This window comes from Petaurus breviceps, unplaced genomic scaffold, assembly GCF_028583685.1.
Source record: "Petaurus breviceps papuanus isolate PSGF00001 unplaced genomic scaffold, PetGlider_PUasm1.0 125, whole genome shotgun sequence".
Taxonomy (NCBI): Eukaryota; Metazoa; Chordata; class Mammalia; order Diprotodontia; family Petauridae; genus Petaurus; species Petaurus breviceps.
In genome coordinates, this window is record NW_027185653.1 from 1,923,436 (window position 1) to 1,930,069 (window position 6,634).

A 6,634-nucleotide genomic window follows, 5' to 3' on the forward strand; every position below is an offset into this window, starting at 1 on the left:
GGTGACAATTTTAAATAGATTTTATTCTCCAGGGCAAGAATTGCATTTCCACTTGCTTTCAGTACTGATAAAACACAATGTTGTTCACTTCTCTCTTTGTGAACACATTGAAGTATTCAGAATGCACAGATTTACACAGTAATTTAAATGTTACTTTTAAACTGTTACTGCCTTGGCTACAAATTTGAGCCCTTTAATTTTTGGAAAGCTGTGTGAATGCTCTTAGTTCTGCTGTGTTTAGTCGACCTCTTTAATGGTGGGTGGGTCCAGAAGAAACACCTCCAGATGGGGCTGTTCCGTACCCTGGGAACCCACCAGGCATCCTTCCTGGCATGCCCCCTCATTCTGATACAGCTGTGGTTACAGATTTTCTCCAATTCTTTCTGATGATGCTCTAATTCTTCCTTCTCAGCAGTCTGGTTCTTATCCAGTCAGTTGATTATTTCATTACATTTGTCAAGGATCTTCTGTTTGTCTTCATCACCAATTTTGCCTTGGGGTTCTTCATCTTCTCTGGTAGCCTTCATGTTGAAAGCATAGACTCAAGAGAATTCTTGGAAGACACTTTGTCTCTGCCTATCATCCTAACCTTGTATTTATCAGCCTCTTGGATCATATGCTCAATATCTTCTTTGTTCAGATGTCCTTTATTATTGGTGATGATGTCTGTGCTGTTATCCACAGCAGAAACATTTAGGGTGCCATTTTCATCAATGTCAAGTGTTACTTCAATGTGAGGAGCAGCCACTGGGTGCTGGTAGGATTCTTGTGAGCTCAAATTTGCCAAGCAGGTTGTTATCCTTTATTATTGCTCTCTCATCTTCCTAAACCTGAATAAGCACCAGGCTAGTTGTTCAAAAAGGTGGCAAAGGTCAGTATCTGCTTGATAGGGATAGTGGTATTACATTTGATCAGAACAGTCATAATTCCACCCGCAGTTTCAATTGCAAGGGAAAGAGGAGTGACATCAAACAGTAGCAAGTCCTGCACATTCACAGATTTATCTCCAGAAAAAAATGGCAGCCAGGACAACTGCAAGATAAGCAACAGCCTCATCAGGATTGATAATTTTGTTGAGCTCCTTGCCATAAAAGAAATCTTGCAGAAGTTTCTGGATTTTGAGGATTCGAGTGAAACCACCCACCAGGATGCTGTCATAAATCTGTGATTTATTTAGCTTGACATCTCTTAAGGACTTTTCCACAGGGTTCAGCATGCCATGGAAGAGATCAGCATTCAGTTCTTTGAAACAGGCTCGGGTGAGTGTTGTATAGAAGTCAATACCTTCATAAAGGGAGTCAATATCAATACTGGCCTGGGTTCTGGAAGGGAGGGTATGTTTTGCATGTTCACAAGTGATGTGAAGACAGTGAATAGCCCTCTTGTTCTCATTGAGGTATTTCTTGTGCTTTCACTTGAACTCAGCAATGAAATGGTTGACCATTTGGTTGTCAAAGTCCTCCCCACCCAAGTGGGTGTCCCAGCTATGGACTTGACCTCAAAGATGCCATCTTCAATGGTAAGAATGGAGACATTGAATGTACCACCTCCGAGGTCAAAGATCAACACACTTCTTTCAGCACCAATTGTTTTGTCCAAGCAATAAGTAATAGCAGCAGCAGTTGACACATTGGTGATTTGGAGAGTATTGAAAGTAGCAATGGTTTCAGCATCTTTGGTGGTCTGATGCTGAGAATTTTGAAATAGACTGGTGATGTGACCACATCATTTTTGACAATCTTCCCAAGGTAAGCTTCAGCAATTTCTTTCATCTTAGTCAATACCATAGAAGATACTTCTTCTGGATAGAAACTTTTGGTCTCTCCTTTGTACTCCAATTGGTCTAAGGTGACCTGCCTGCATCATTCACCACAGTAAAAGACCAAAGCTTCATGTCCGACTATACAATTGCATCATCAAATCTGTGACCAATTAGATATTTAGCAACAAAAACTGTGTTGGTGGTGTTCGTTGGAATTTGATTCTTTGCAGCATCACCAATTAAACCTTCTGTGTCAGTGAAGGAGATGTAGCTTTGGGTGGCTCTGTTTCCTTGGTCATTGGCAATTATCTCCACTTTTCCATGTTTTCTATGTTGGAAAACTCCCACATAGGTCAAAATTAACTGCGGTCCTTTCAGCAAGGTTTCTGTGGTGTTGGGAGTCATAGCTGACCACTGTGGATAAAGAAGGGCTGCTGATGTGCTAAGTATAACCTTTTTAATACTTGTAAGCTAGGAAAGTGAAGTTAGAGTAGAGGTGATGGACTGGAAGAGTCCAGAGGCATGGAAGGTTTTGATTATTTTATTAGGATGAATAATAGATTTAGGAGGCTTGAGACATGAGTAGGGATGGAATGATAGAAAGTTATGATCTGATAAATGCTTGTAGACAATTACCAGATGAAGTCTCTGTCATTGAAATAGTATGTAGGAGTTGGTCATTGGTGTGAAAAGACTCAGGAAATAAGAGTTTAGGACATTTGAAGCGACATCAGCATGTATGAGGTAGACGAGAAGATGGAACCAGGAACTGAATTTTTCAAAAAAGGAGGTAGTATAATAAGGGTTTGTAGTAAACTGTCATTAGTATGGATGATAAATCTGAATCAATCATACTTCAAAGGATGACTGTTTGCTGACTGATAGCAACAAAGGGAGAGCAAGGTGTAGTCTGATTTCCCTCTTAGGGTGACTGAAGGATGATATGAAAGTCAATAGAGACAGTGCAAGGGAGGGTTTTAGGAATTCATTCTCTTTTGTGGGAAGTTAAGTTTCTGTGAGTGCAAGAGTATAGAAGAAACATATGAGGAAAAAAGTCTAAAATGAAAAGAAGTTTGTTAAGAACTGGAATGGAATATGGGAAGACAAAAATTTAAGCAGATAAAGATGAGGGTAACAAAAAGTGGGGGTTAGAGAAAGAAGTGTGGATAACTGCATCTAGTGATTCAGAAATCATAGGGATAGGGAGAAAAGGAGTTCATGTAAGTTTCTTTGTCATGGGAGGTGAGTTCAGCCAGAAGTCTCAGCATCCTTCTCATTTTCTTGATCCTAGCAACTAGTCCTAGAGTGTAGCACCACTGATGACTGTAGGTGAATAGGTCAGTCCATGTCTTAGCTCCACCTTAAGGTATCATTCCTTTGCCTTTACCTAGTGGTCAAAGAAAAAGTAAGTCTGGTCTGCAAGGCTGTCGGTCTGGGCAGGAAATATAATTCTTCATACCTCAGTATTGTCATAGTTAATCATATCTTCTCGGACTTCATTTTTTTCCTTTCTAATTTCAACCATGTGATTAACGTTTCAATTCAAAAGAATGTTCTGTTCTCTATTCCCTTTACAAATTATCAAATCTCTTGGCATAATCAGTGACTTGGGTAGGGAGCTGCTGATATTTTGTCTCACCAAATTTATTGGTAATTGTTTAAAGGACACTGGAGATACCTGTCTCTTCGTAATCAATAAAGAAGAGTTCTTAGCACCTATTTAGCAAAATATAACTAGTTAAGATAAAAAACTATGAGATGGTATACCGAGACAAAAATTCTACTTTGAATTTCCTTGCTTCTTTTCCTGGACAGGGGTGTGCTAGAATCAGTTCAGACTGGCTCATAGGAGCCAATTGTTAAATTTTTAGTATGAGAATAGATAGAGGGTACAAGATCAATTTAATAGAAAGTGATGGTACCTAAAAAATAAAATTAAAAGCTGAGTGATGAATATAATTAGAGGAGATGGGAAGGGACAGAATGGGGTAAACTATCTCATATAGCAGGGGCAAGGGAAATGGTTACAATGGAGGGGAAGAACAAGAAGGCAAAAGGGAATGAGACAACCTTATTCTCATTGAATTTGGCTTAGGGAGGGAATGACATAAACACTAAATAGGGTATCTCACCCTACAGGAGAGTAGGGTGGAAAGGAACGATAGGGGGGTTGATGGAAGGAAGGGCAGGTTGGGGGGAGGGAAGTTATATAGTTATATTTGCTTTGATGTCTTACTCCTGCTCCATGCTGTGATCATTTTGTCTCCAAAATAGGAGTGTAAAGTTGGATTGCTCTCCTTGCTTTCTTCCTTTGCCTGCTTTTGTTGCCACTCAATTACTTGAATTTTGAGCTTTTTCCACAGTAGGACTCTGCTACCCGACAGGGCAGCTTTATCCCAATTGCTGGGGTTTTTACAACTGCTGGAAATGTTAGTTGTGTGCTGTCTCTGAGCTCCACACACTCTCCAACTTGGTTACACACCCCAGGACCTCCACCGTAGACCTCAATCCAGATCCAAGCAGGTTAAAGCAAGAGTGATTACCCCTCAGACTGGTTCTTGTCCTGAGCAAAGGAAGCTTTCATATAGTATTCAAATTTGTCCAGTAAAAGGTTTATAGAAAGCTTAATTTTATATGTTATTATGATACCATATTTCATAATAAAGGTGAATGAAACAAGGGGAATTGAAACTCCCATTTATTGTATTAGTATTCCTAATTTATTAACCACATGGATAATACTCTTTACCTGTGGTGTGGCAAGTTTTGATAGAATGAAATATTTTTGCTATACAGAAAACTTGGGTGTATTTATAGTTCTAAGCAAAAAAAATCTATGGAATTTTGAACTAAGTTTATTATTTAGATTCTAATTATTTTCCTTCTTTCATATCCTATTAATTAGATACATTTCAGCATATCACAGAGTCCCAAAGTTATGATATTGAAAGTTTATAAAAGTAAAGGTGTTGCAGCAAGTACCCCAGCATCCCCATGGTGGCTGCCAACACAGGTTCTTAGCTCTACATTGCTAAAGGAAAGCAACTCAAAATGGGTTAATAAGCTTACTTTAATTGATCAAACATATATTGTTTACCTAGTTCAGGGGAAAAAGTTCAGCACCCCAAACTTCAGAGTATACAGACAGAAGTTACAAGACAGAGAAACAGATCAAACAGACAGGCCTCCAAACTGTCTGACCATTACATACATCCATACTCAATCACAGGTACCAGAGAGGGAAGCATCAACATCTGGGTTTTCAAAGTTGGGGAACTTTCAACAGCTTCCCTGAGTCTCATCTGGTCAAATCACACAACCCTTCGCAAAGTGAGCTCCAAAACAAAGTCTCACATCAGGGATTATATAGCCTTCTCCTGGGTCAGAGAATGTGACAACCCTCTTGACGCACTGCTCAATCACAAAGCACTACGGTGTGGGTGTTCCTGAAAAACAAGACTCCCACCACAGACTCCAGGTGCACTTTACCTAGGGTCAAAGAAGATCTTAAAAATTTACATTACTATAACAAAAGGTAACTTGAAAAATATTTGGAATGATGAGTTTAGTAACTTGGTATGTGTACAGATACAAGCCATTTTAAATAAACATGATATATGGAAATTCATACCTACAAAGATATAGTGACTAGAGTGCTATATTTGAAGTCAAGGAGTTCCACGTTGAATTCCTGATTGAGAAACTCAATTATTGCATGATCCTGTGCAAATCACTTAACTTGTCTGAAACTGAGTTTCTTTATCTTCTACATGGAAATAATAGAACCTATCTCATAGGACTGTTGTGATGGTCAAATGAGATATTTTCTGGAAAATGCTTTCCAAACTTTAAAGGCTAGTTTTGTAAAATTGTCAATTGCTTTCATTATTCTTCTCAATGTTTTTGGTTGGATTCAGATAGAAATAATTCAAGGACACAACACTATCTTCTTCTTACTTTAATTTTTGCATGGCAATTGGGTTGAGTGACTTGCCCAAGGTCACATGGCTAGTTTGTGTGTGTGTGCGTGTGTGTGTTTTAAGTGTCTGTGGCCAGATTTGAACTCAGGTCCTCCTGACTCCAGGGCTGGCACTCTATTCAATGTGCCACCTAGCCGCCCCCCTCTTACTTAAAAAAAAAAATTCTATTGACTAATGTATAGATGGACAAAATTACTTCTTAATATAATAGAATTAGAGAATTGGAATGTAAATTCATTGGAACAGCTCCAGTATTAGACAAGAAAACTGGGATGCCATGAATCTCATCTTATTTTCCCATAACTTTAATATTTTGCACCATTATATTTTGAAAACCTTTTCATTCTATATAACTTAGAGATAATGAATATTCATAAGAATATTGATTTAGAGAATCCTTGGAGGTCATTGGGTTGAATAACCTTATCTTTTGCATTAGGAAGTAGCATGGTGTGATATATATATATATATATATATATATATATATTAAAAATAGTGTTTGTAAATGTTTATGAGACAACATCATGTCTAATTGATTTTAGATAACAATTCTATCTTTAATGCTACTCTATGTCCAACATAGGGCATTTATTAAATTCTTGAGAATATATGAAAGTTTGCACTTGCAGTATAGGGATTTGTTGTGTATTTATAGAGGATATGAGTTCTGGTGTAAAATTCAACCATCTGATCTTATATGGGGTCTTGCTGTGTTAATGCACCTTCTTGGAAGGATGAGAACACAAATTTGAAAGCTGTGATGTTTTGTCCAAAGGGAAGTGCTTTGGAGTACGTAAAACATTCTGTAAGTAGCTTTGGACTGCTAACCACATAGGCAGGAGGAGACACTTTCCTAATCCTTTTAGTGATACAAACTGTGAATCCTGCACTG

At 38.2% G+C, this 6,634-nt stretch overlaps 1 pseudogene; it reads right to left on the reverse strand.

The window, feature by feature from the left end:
* Window positions 1-250: 250 nt before the first annotated feature.
* Window positions 251-2,167, reverse strand: LOC138163446 (heat shock cognate 71 kDa protein pseudogene; annotated as a pseudogene).
* Window positions 2,168-6,634: the final 4,467 nt, after the last annotated feature.